Here is an 11,738-nt window from a genome sequence, read left to right on the forward strand (position 1 = left end):
GTTAATTTCGATTGAAAAGGATAGTGGAGGTCAGAAAAGGTGAGCATGGAAAAAAACTTAAGAAAGAACAAGCATTTGCAATGTAATAAGTCACCACTTGCAGGTTTTCAAAACACATAAACAAAAGGCTTACAGCCTGATTCATGTAGGTAAATTGCACTCGCAAAGGGCCAGATTCTCAGAATCTGGCCCTTTGCGAGTGCAATTTTTGCATTTGGTATTCATGATACCAAATGCAAAAATCGCTATGTAAGAATTCGCATATTTGCGTGGAATGGCATTTAAGGAATCTCTAATAGAGATTCCTCAAATGCTATTCATGACACAAAACAAAATAGCGATTTTGGACTTTTGGGGCCGCTATTTACCGACAGGTCAGACCTGTCGGTAAATAGCAAAAACTCAGAAAAATGCTTTTAAAAGCATTTTTCAAAGTTGCATGTAGCACACACACGTCCTTTGGACATGTGTGTGCGCAACACCTGTCCAAAAGTGCATTTTAGGGGTGCTACAGGGCGTCCTTTGGACACCCCTGGCACCCTTAAAATCGCTATCTTAGTTGCGAGTAGCAATTTGCTACTCGCAAATCCCCGTTCATTCCTATGGGCCTCTTGGCCCATAGGAATGAATGGGGAGTATTTGCGAGTAGCAAATTGCTACTCGCAAATAAAGAACATGTAGGAATCGCTATTTAAGTAGCAATTCCTACATGAATGCCGTTTTGCGTGTCCTCAATAGCGAATCGCTATGATTCGCTATTAGGGACACGCAAAACGGCATGTACATGAATCAGGCTGCATGTCATTTACCATGCCAATGGGGCAAACTGAACTCTTGCAAATGCTTCTTCTAATTGCAGTCTCTCTATCCCCCCCCCAGCTGTTCACTTGAGTAATGTCCCTTTTCCCATTCATCCAATAACCGACTCCCTTCGTCTCCCAGGTCTCACGCGAGGCAGCCCGGCTGAGTTCCTCCATCTTTGCGATCCACTTCCTTGTATTTCTTCTGTTCCACTGGCACGCCTGCTGCTGCCCACGTCAGCAGACGCAAAAGAAACACTAATCAAAAGGGAACGTGTATTGGATTATCTGTAACTGAGTGCTTGGATTTAGAAGTACTTCATTAAATTGGGGGGAAAAAAGAGATTAATTCAAATGTAAAAAAAAAATACAGATGGCCAGTACGGGGATCGAACCCGCGACCTTGGCGTTATTAGCACCACGCTCTAACCAACTGAGCTAACCGGCCATGAAGCATGTATCGCTCACTATTGTATACGAACCTACAGTGAAACTGAATGTGTATGATAGATTTCCCATGAAATATTGCCATGTGTCTCTGCATTCTTTCTGTGCCACAGATAGGTATGTAGACCGCCTCCTCGTTCACCATTGTACTTTCGTCGTGCCTTTCTCCTCCCCTTCTGCCTTACAGTAGCAAGAGAACTACGGAGAGCAGCACGCCTTCCTCAACGCCTGTTCTTTCAGTCAAATGTCACTGCGAGTTGTGCTATTTCTACAACGTCGTTATCTCCTGAAGAAAGGATAGGATGCATCGTTTATTTATCCTTTTAGAACAAAAAAGAAAATGCATCTGATTGCTTGGCCATCAACCTTACATCGTCAGCTGCTTTTAACATATTCAAATTATGGTGGTACTTATTCGGCGTTGGAGGGAAGAGGGGACTTTTTAGGACTGGCTCAGCAAAGTGACACAATACAAAATATAGCCAGTGATTCGTTCCTTAAGCTGTCGCTCCGGCTCCTCCCACACTTCCTCTCTGTTCATGTGTAGGAAGTCCGAGTTTGCATAGGCTCGAAAGGAGGCACCGCACTAGCAGCAGCGCTTTCGTGCAACCGGGCGCCACCCTGAGCTCAGTTTATGGATAGAGCAATCAATTATACGCTGCAATTGGGCTGCCCCCACACCCCCTATCCCCCGCCCCAGCAGAAAAAGCCAACAGCTTAAAAACACAAGCATTTGCAATGCAATAGGTCTCGCATTAGGAAATTCTATTTCAGGACAGGAGGCTCCGATTATGCTAGTCTCATTTCTTTATTTAGAAATGCCCAGCAGCCATGTAAAAAACCACATTACCCAGAAACACTTGGGTGATAACCATAGAGTCTGCACTATAAATAGGTATGTAGACAATCCCACTTCCTCTTTCTTTGCTGCTCCGCAGCCAGTTAAGTGCTCTCTTACCTTACTATTGTTTTACTTGCTCTGTAATGTGCTTGTATTGCTGCATTGTTTGTGCCTTATAGTGCGCTCTGCTTGCGCTTTTCGCCGCGTTGGTTTTCGAATGCTCCGTTTTTCATTATCGGCGTAACGCGGCTGGGAGCGAGGGTTCTCCTTCCAGGGGCCGGGCGCTTTGTGCCTGTGCTCTTTCGAGCTTTGTGGAGTGGAATTGGGGGTCCCGGCGGCCTCGCGCGAGCTGTCCTGCTTCCTGAAGGCAGCCGGTTATCGCGCATCCGCGTTCTGGTATTTCCGGCGCTCTGTGTTTTCCTTTCACCGGAGCTTCCCTGAAGGACGTCCTTCGCGACGTTAACGCCCACAGCCTTCAGAATTGACCCCTTTGACGCCGGAGTCTGGCAAAAGTCTCCGGCTGTAACAATTTGAATAGGCTTTGCCTAGAGTGACGTTTTTTGTGCGGCAGCGAGTCCTCCCTCCACTCTTTACTGTTATTGCCAGTGGTTTATTCTGCTGTTTTGACTTGCTGTGAGGGTTTTTTCACTCCCCTGTGATTTTTGCCTTTGGCATTATTTATTATTGTCCTTCCTCTATTTGTGGGCATATTTTCACGATCCTCGTGCATTATGAGTGACTATTATTACGAGGAGGACGGCGAGTTTGATGAAGAGGCTCCTGAATCAATGGAACAGGATCTTGTGGAGGCATTGGATAGAGGAGTCCAACACTCCATGAACAAAGCCCTAGTGCGTGCTATTACGCCTCTGAAGCGGCACTTGACAAAATATGCCCAACAGCAGGGTTGGGTCCCTGTGGCTAAAAAGTCCTCTTCTTCTTCTCCAAGTAATCCGCATGCTTCGGACTTCAGAAAGTTGGCGCAGTCTTTGTCTTCTGCCAAGCCTGCTACTATTGTGGAGGATGACGAGAGTGATGATCAGCATTCCTCTTCGTCTTCTGATCCCGCTCCTCCCCCTCCAAAGAAGAAAAAATGTAAGGAGCATTTTGTTGATGCACCTTCACACCCTCCTGTTCTCACTTTCGAGCCTGCGGACATTGTCCATCCCCAGTCCACTGCATGGCTACCGTCCCCGGCGGTGACGGAATACGTTCAACAACACATACGTCAGCCATTCGAGAAGGAGGTACGTGCCCGCCTCCGTTCTGAATGCCCCCGGCCCGACCTGGCAGACCACCTGGCTGAGACTCCTGAGGTGGATCCCACCATGATTACTTATTTACGCAAATTTGCGAAGGATCCAAAGAAAGGTCTCGACAGGTCCTGGCGTGCCTGCCAAGACAAGGTTTTAGATCTCTTGGGGCCACTCACCAAGATGTTAGATCTTGGCTTTTTGGCAAAGAGTACCAACAGGATGGTTGACCCTGATGAACTCATTGAATGGGCTCAGCGCCCCATTTGCCAGTTGGGCAATGCCAACTGCGCGCTCTCTAGCGAGAGGCGCCGTTCCATCCTGCTCAAGCTAGACCCTAAGCTGGCAGAACTGGCGACATCTGAGTCGGGCCCTGCTGCCCAGGGTCTGCTTTTCGGGCAACCCTTCTTAAAAGAATTGACCAATTTCGTCAATACTTTCAGTGGCCTGGATAAAGCCCAAGCATCTCTTCGCCGGACTTTTCGTCCGGTTTTCAACAGGGCCGGCAGAAGTAGGGGACGTTCTTCCGGCCGTGGTCATCAGCAACCCTCCCAAAGAGGGTATCAGTCCCAACGAGGAGGCTAACAAGATTCGGGCTACACCCAGCGTTCAAATTTCTATCCATCAAGGAAAGGCCGTGGCCAGTATAAAAAAGGACGTTCCGGTGGCTCCTCCGGCGGATATCACGATTCCGCCACTTCAGGTGAGAATTCTTCCTGCATGCAGTGTTGTTCTGGGGGGCAGGATTCGCCTTTTTCTAGACAATTGGCGATCAATCTCCAGCGAAGCATGGGTGCTGGAGACGGTTCAGGGCTTCAAACTCGAGTTTTATCAGCCAATCCGTCAGTCCCATCCTCCTTTTCCCCTCTATTTCTCAAAACAAAGTCAAGAGTTCATCACAGAGGAACTCAGGTCTCTGGAGTTGAAGGGGGCGATTGTGCCGACCGTGCGCCACCCTCAGGGTTTTGCCAGCTCAGTCTTCCTGATGGAGAAGAAGGGAGGGGGATCGAGGTTAGTTCTCAATCTGAAGGAGTTCAATGCGGGAATAGTTTACCGTCACTTCAAGATGGAGGGAATCCATCTGTTGAGGGATCTCCTGCGGGAACGGGATTGGATGGTCCGACTGGACCTCAAAGATGCTTACCTCTCTGTTCCCATTTTCCTCCCCATTGCCGCTTTCTGCAGTTTCAGTGGCTGGGGACTTGGTATCAATATCAGGTTCTTCCCTTCGGCCTCTCGTCAGCACCATGGTGCTTCACGAAGCTGTTACGTCCGGTTGTGGAGTCCCTCCGCAGTCGCGGGGTTCGTTTGATCATCTATTTGGATGACATCCTCCTTCTGGCGGATTGTCCTCTCAAGCTGATGATGCATCTGGAGTGGACTGTCGATCTTCTTCAGTCTCTCGGGTTTTTAGTGAATGTTCCCAAATCTGTACTACTTCCTACTCAAGTGATAGATTTCTTGGGGTTCCAGATCAACTCCCTCACTTGTCAACTTCTGTTGCCTCGTAAAAAGGTTCGATACATCAAACGGGAATTGAATTCCGTTATCTCGAGCCCGACAGTATCATTGAGGTCGTTAGCTCGAGTTGTCGGTCTTTTGGCGTCTTCACTGCAAGCGATATTTCCTGCTCCTCTGCACTACCGTGCTTTGCAGCGGCTGAAGATTCAGCATCTTCGGCGGGGACTTCGTTATTCCGACCACATTCCTCTCTCGGAGGAAGCGAAGTCGGAAATGAAGTGGTGGCTGGATCACATGGAGGCCTGGAATGGCAGGGCTCTTTTCGGCTCCTCTCCGGAGATTGTGATCGAGTCAGATGCCAGTCGTTGGGGCTGGGGGGCCCGCTGCGGCCCGATCTCGACAGGAGGACGATGGTCTCCGCAGGAACTTTCACTCCACATAAATTGTCTGGAGTTACTGGCGGGATCGTTCGCGATCAAGTGTCTGTCTCCTCTTCAGTCCCGCTGCTGCATACTTCTTCGGATGGACAATGTATCAGCAGTCCGATACATCAACAAGCTGGGGGGGACTCGTCGAGATTGCTGGCGGAGATTGCCAAGGAGTTCTGGCACTATTGTCTTCACAACAAGATCACAGTTATTGCGGAATACCTTCCTGGTTGTCGCAATCTCGTGGTGGATTGGAACTCCAGGTATCTGAAGGACTTCAGCGACTGGAGACTCCATCCCCGTGTGTTCCGCCAGCTCCTCCGGGCTTGGGGCCCTTGTCTGATCGATCTCTTTGCATCCCATCTCAACACCCAACTTCCCCGGTTCTTCAGTTGGAGACCGGATCCGAAGGCTCTGGCAACAGATGCTTTCCTTCAACCGTGGCCGTCCTCCCTATGTTATGCGTTTCCCCCGTTCATGATGATCCCCAGGGTTCTGGCCTATGCGACACGCTTTCAGGCGGAATTAATTCTGATTGTTCCTCTGTGGAGGGCTCAGCCGTGGTTCCCTGTTCTCCTGGAAATGGCATGCGCATTGCCATTTCTTCTTCCTGGGAAGCAGAATCTCCTGTTAGATCCGCTTCAGAATCCGCATCCCCTGGTTCAGTCAGGCTCTCTCCTTCTCCTGGCATGGCGGATTTCGGGGAACGTTGGGCGGTGTCAGGCCTTTCTGCGGACGCTTCCAGATTCCTCAGCAACGCCTGGGCCCCGGGTACTCACAAACGTTACAGAGGTTCATGGAAACGTTGGAATGATTGGTGTGCTCAACGGCAAGTTGATCCGACATCAGCTGATGTCTCTTTGATTGTCAATTTTTTGGCTTCTCTGTCTTCTTCTTCTGGTTTGGCGTACCGTACAGTCAACAACTTCCGTTCCGCGATTTCGGCGGGCCATCTTCCTGTAGATGGGAAACCTGTGGGGGAACATCCTCTTGTGTCTAAGGTCCTTAAAGGTATTCGAATGGCTACTCCTCCACGTTCCAAATATGTTTCTTTATGGGACGTTTCGGTTGTCTTATGTTTTTTGGAAGCTTGGCCGATCAATTCTTTGTTATCGCGAAAGCAACTTTCGGCCAAGCTTACTATGTTGCTGTGTTTGCTTTCCTGCAAACGGATTTCAGACGTTCGCGCGTTGGATCTTGCTGGACGCAGTTTCACACCTGAAGGGGTTACATTTCGCCTTTCCAGGTGCACTAAAACTAATACTGATGTTATTTCTTACCCTTCTTTTCCTGCTCGTCCCAATCTTTGTGTTGTTCAATGCCTTAAGGATTATGAGGTGAGTACTTCGCTTCTACGCTCTGACATGCAGGGTCAGTTGTTGATTGCATTGCAACAGCCCTTCCGCCCCGTTACTCCTGCCACATTGGCTCGCTGGGTACGGTGGCTTATGGGGGAAGCGGGCATTGATGTTTCTGTGTTTGGTGCTCATTCTGCTCGTGGGGCCATGGCCTCTAAAGCTTTTTCATTGGGAGTCACTTTGTGGGACATTATGAAAGCTGCTGATTGGTCATCAGATTCTGTTTTTAAGACTTTTTACTTTAAGCCTATTGCTACTGTTGCTTCTGTGGTGTTGGATGAGCTTTAAACAAGCATAATCGGAGCCTCCTGTCCTGAAATAGAATTCAAAATTTGCAAACATTCGTGACAAGAATTTTCAATTCTATTAAGGACTAGGAGGCGAGGATTATCCCACCCGTTGTTTATGCATTGTATCTTACTGACCTATGGTTATGCATTATTCTGTTATGACAGTTTCTATTGCCTTGTTTTCTTTCCCACCCTTTCTCTACATGTTTCTATATATACTGGACGTGTGTTACGGCTTTGTGTCTCTTTTCAGGATCAGATCCCAAATGACGTGCCTACAGTGCGACGTGGATGCTCCTGTTTTCTTCTTTGAAGATTCTTCCTGGTTTCTGCCGTCAGCTGTTGCTGTTTTGGAACTTTCCTTCATTTTCCCTGGACTGGGGTTTGCCTTTGCATTGACTTTATTGCACTGTTTGCTGTTTCCTGGATTTACTCCTCACCAAAGAAAGAGGAAGTGGGATTGTCTACATACCTATTTATAGTGCAGACTCTATGGTTATCACCCAAGTGTTTCTGGGTAATGTGGTTTTTTACATGGCTGCTGGGCATTTCTAAATAAAGAAATGAGACTAGCATAATCCTCGCCTCCTAGTCCTTAATAGAATTGAAAATTCTTGTCACGAATGTTTGCAAATTTTGAATTTTGAGCTATTGGTATTGTAAATGGCAATTTTTTTTATTTCTGTGTTGGTTTTGAAAATAGCTAAATTAATAGCTTTGTAATTTACAATGCCAATAGTTTCAACTTTCGCAAATGTGACATCTATAGCATTTGTAATGCAATATGTGTTGTATTTACGTGACTTAGATGTATTGCTATTACAAATAACAATGGCTTTTAATTGTTTTAAATAATTAATACTTAAATAAAAGTTATTGTAATTTATAATAGCAATAGCTTAAACTTTTGTAAATAACGTTTGTGAAGATTGTGTTCAGTGTATTTTATTGTGACGAAAATCCAAGAACAGAAGTGAAATTTTAACATCTTTCTGTGACATTTGTAATAAAGCTTGAAACATTGAGAGAATATATTTGAACCAGTTGTTGTTGAATGGTTGCACAGATTGATGCTGTGATGGCGCAGAGTGATGTTGTGGTGGCGACGAAAGATGAAGTGGCGTTCAGTGATGCTGTGGTAGCGCATAGTGATGTTGTGGGCCCCTGAGTGATGCTGTGGTGGTGCTAAGTGGTGCTGAGTGATGCTGTGGTGGTGCTGAGTGGTGCTGTGGTGGTGCTGAGTGATGCTTGGTGGTGCTGAGTGATGCTGTGGTGGTGCTGAGTGGTGCTGGGGTGGTGCTGTGGTGGTGCTGAGTGATAATGTGGTGGTGCTGAGTGATAATGTGGTGGTGCTGAGTGAAAATGTGGTGGTGCTTAGTGATGCTGGGGTAGCGCCGAGTGATAATGTGGTGGCGCTGAGTGACAATATTTGTACGGAGCAACAATTATAAGGTAGTGAGAGAGACAAGAAAAATACTAGCTATTTACAGTGAAAAGTACAGACCTAGTAGATTAATAAGCAGAGTAAGCAGGAGGTACTGCAGCACATGTCTGTGAGCGACGAGCAGCGGCGTACACCAAGAAATTTTAAATCGCGCTTACAAGTATTTTTTATACATACTATAGTGTAACATTTATGACATCTTTGTTATCACCGAAAATGTCCCTTACCTGAGTCACCAGCAATGAACAGTCGCTTTTGTAAAACCAACCTCATCCAACAGTAAAAAAAAGAAATATTTTGCTTTAGTAGTATGCAGGTTTAAAGAGGAACCGGAGTCGAAAATTCCCAAAAGAGTAAACACAAATTCGGCAATGAAATAGAGTCACTAGCAATGAACTGGCGCTTTTGTAAATCCTACGGTTAGAACAAGACTCAGAGATTGAGTTTTTTTTTGATGGAGTGGGATGAAGCCAATCCAAATTCAATGGATAAAATTGGAAGGAAGAGTCATCAGGACCCAGGAGAAGGATCTCAATTAGAAGCAGGGCCTAGGACTAGGACCTCTTTCTTTGGACCACTGAACCAGGGCTAATGAAGCAGTATCCATCTTATAGCTTAGGTGTGGTCTTGTGCAATCTACTAGTTGCCTCCCGTACCAGGGCTTTGTCTCTAGAACCCTCCCTAAAAGCTTCAGAGCGCCTGAGGCAGATTGACCCAAGACTGGTTAAGAATATGACATACATGAGGCTGAAGAATGGCTCAAGTAGAATTCATTGGTACTGTTGGGGTACTGAAGAGGATGAGTGTTGTGAGAAAGAAAATTATTTTGCAGCATATTTTGGGAGGGATCGCTAGTGTCAGAGATGCAGGACTGAGTGTAAGCATACAGCAACTGTAAGTTGCAATTTTTAATGACCTATTTTTGAGAGTATTGGACAATTTGACCTTCTGTATCATTAAATGAACAATGTGGGCAACGCTGCGTGTGTACCATTTTATATTTGGTCTAGGAGATGCAAAGGCGTGCACTTGGGATGTGGTGAAATTTAAGGCTGGAGATGTTTTGCATGAGAGCATCTGCATTGATGGTATTTTCCTCGGCCCACAGTGAGGCGGGCCTCACAGAGTTAGGGTTGGCCTCATTGCTGCGTGCAGCATGAATGTTGAAAACGAGGACATGGACAGACCATGCGAAGAGCTGCCAGTCCCAGAGGCGAAGATTGGGTATCTTGAATTCTGAGATGTCAGGGCCCTTCCACTTCACTGGTGAACGTATTGACCACTTGAGTAAATCTAAAGGTGCTGTCATATCTTTGTTTGCCTCTTGTGTGTCAGGTCAGGTTATGAGTTTGCTGAGCAGGGACAGCAGAATGAGATCATCTGCTAGGCTGCCAGGGTTAGAGGTATAAGGTTAATGCGTTTTCGTTGAAGGATTATAGACTGACTTACAGGTGAGAGATTTTACCAGAAGGTGTCATGTAAACTGTGCATCATCTTTCAGCTGAACTGGGTAAGATTACGCTTTTTTTCTATATTTTTTTAGGAGGATATTCTAGTTAAAAAGTGGTAGCGCTGAGAGTATAGAACCAGATGTGGTTAGCCAGGAGTCACTGAGGAGTAAATAGCTAAAGCTGCTATCAGGGAAACATCCTTTACAACGCAACTGTTACAACGCACTACCATTATGACGCAACCATTACAACGCAAGTCATTACAACGACTTGCGCTGGGGGGCGCTCTAGGATAGGGAATAGTTTTAATTTACTATCCAACACCTTCCCTACTATCCACGGGGACTGGAGTTGGAATAGTAAATTAAACTATTCACTATCCAGCGCCCCCCAACGCAAGTCGTTGTAACGACTTGCGTTGTAAAACTTGCGTCGTAAGGCTTGCGTTGTAATAGCATGCGTTGTAACGTCATACATCCCTGCTATCATAGTTAAGGTTGTGAATCCTTGTGACATGTTGGCAATACCCATACAGTGAAGAGTCCACCTCTGATGAAAAACCCAGAATTGCATGTGATAAACGCTGTCAATGGTATATTCAGCAAACATTGAGCAGAAGCATGTGAGACTGTGGGTTGAACAAATGAGGCTTCTGCTGGGATTGTTGTGCCTACTCCAAGCTTTGTGACCACTTGTGGAAATAGGAGCGCAATTTCCCTCTCATGGTAAATAGGTCACAACCCTTTTGATTAGGCACTTGTCAGGTTTTCTTGTGCTATCTACTGGTAAAGAGTGAGACGTATGAGTGTATGGGGGAAGGGAGGTGCGCGTGGCAATATGCCATGGGCGAATGGTAATTGAGCAGGTGTGATTTGATGGTGAGATGCTTAGTGGGTCAGCTAATGGTGATTTTTGGACTTTTTTGCATGACTGTCCATACCTGGAATTGGAAGCTATGTCTCTTGTTTTGGTTGGTGACTTTATGTTTGTGAAGTGGAGATGCGCTCCCCTGGGTTTGCAGAGTTTAAGAGAAGGTTTGAAGTTGATGGTGACCTGCAGAAACACAGCCTCACACTCCTTGTACTACACAGGGTTCAACAAAGTACATAGGGTTCCCCATAATGCATGGTGATAATAATAAACAAAAGCAGCAAGGTCAGTGCCCCGCCCGAGAACAGTTGTAATTCAAGGCGCATGAACTCACGTTCCGTGGCTGCCTTACACGGCGCGCGCTCTCTATGAGGGCGACAACGTTCAACTGGCATGCACGGTAAAGCCGCGTGCTCGGGCTCGAGTCAGAGTCGGCGGGGCGGGCGGATGGAACGCTGCTGCTGGTGGATCCCATTGAGAGGCAGCGGCTGGAGGTGGTGCCCGTGCGAAAAGCGGCATAGCCCAGTATCCCCGCACAGTATCACAACCCGCCGCTTGCACCATAAAGGCCAAGGCATAGCCACCGCGGCCTCGAACTGGGCTATACCAGTGCCCCACTATCAGGGGCTACCGTTCCTAGAGGCTGTGCTCGGCGGGCCAGTATGAGCGTAGGGGCGACAGGCAGCCCGGCAGAGATGCCACACAGCGGGAGCCCAGCGTCCTGAGCAGAGCTCCCGCCGGGGGAGGGCGGAGGAAGCCGCGCTCAGTATGTCTTCGTCCCTGGGGACCCCCTGGTTTAGGGCCCGCGCCCGGCCCCCGAGATCCCTGACCTGAGCCACCTGACCGAGGAGGAGCGCAGCATCATCATGGCAGTCATGGACCGGCAGAAGCAGGAGGAGGAGAAAGAAGAGGCCATGCTCAGGTAAGCGCCCCCAGCACCGGTGTGTGTGCGTGTGAACAGGGGAATTCTTGTAGGGAAGGTGGAAGCTATCGGAGTGCCTTTTGGGGATGCTTTGGGGGCGCCATATCAATGGTCTTATATAGCTGCTGAGCAGGCATCTAGGAATCTCTACCTCCTGCACTTCTAGTCCTTCC

The 11,738-nt window shown here is 47.5% G+C and overlaps 1 non-coding gene across 1 annotated transcript; it reads right to left on the bottom strand.

Moving 5' to 3' along the window:
• Positions 1 to 1,174: 1,174 nt before the first annotated feature.
• On the bottom strand, positions 1,175 to 1,248 carry TRNAI-AAU (transfer RNA isoleucine (anticodon AAU)). The gene has a single exon. It is a non-coding gene; the product is annotated as a tRNA-Ile (tRNA).
• Between the last annotated feature and the right edge of the window lie 10,490 nt (positions 1,249 to 11,738).

The sequence above is a fragment of the Lissotriton helveticus genome, chromosome 12 (assembly GCF_964261635.1).
Source record: "Lissotriton helveticus chromosome 12, aLisHel1.1, whole genome shotgun sequence".
In the NCBI taxonomy this organism is placed as follows: domain Eukaryota; kingdom Metazoa; phylum Chordata; class Amphibia; order Caudata; family Salamandridae; genus Lissotriton; species Lissotriton helveticus.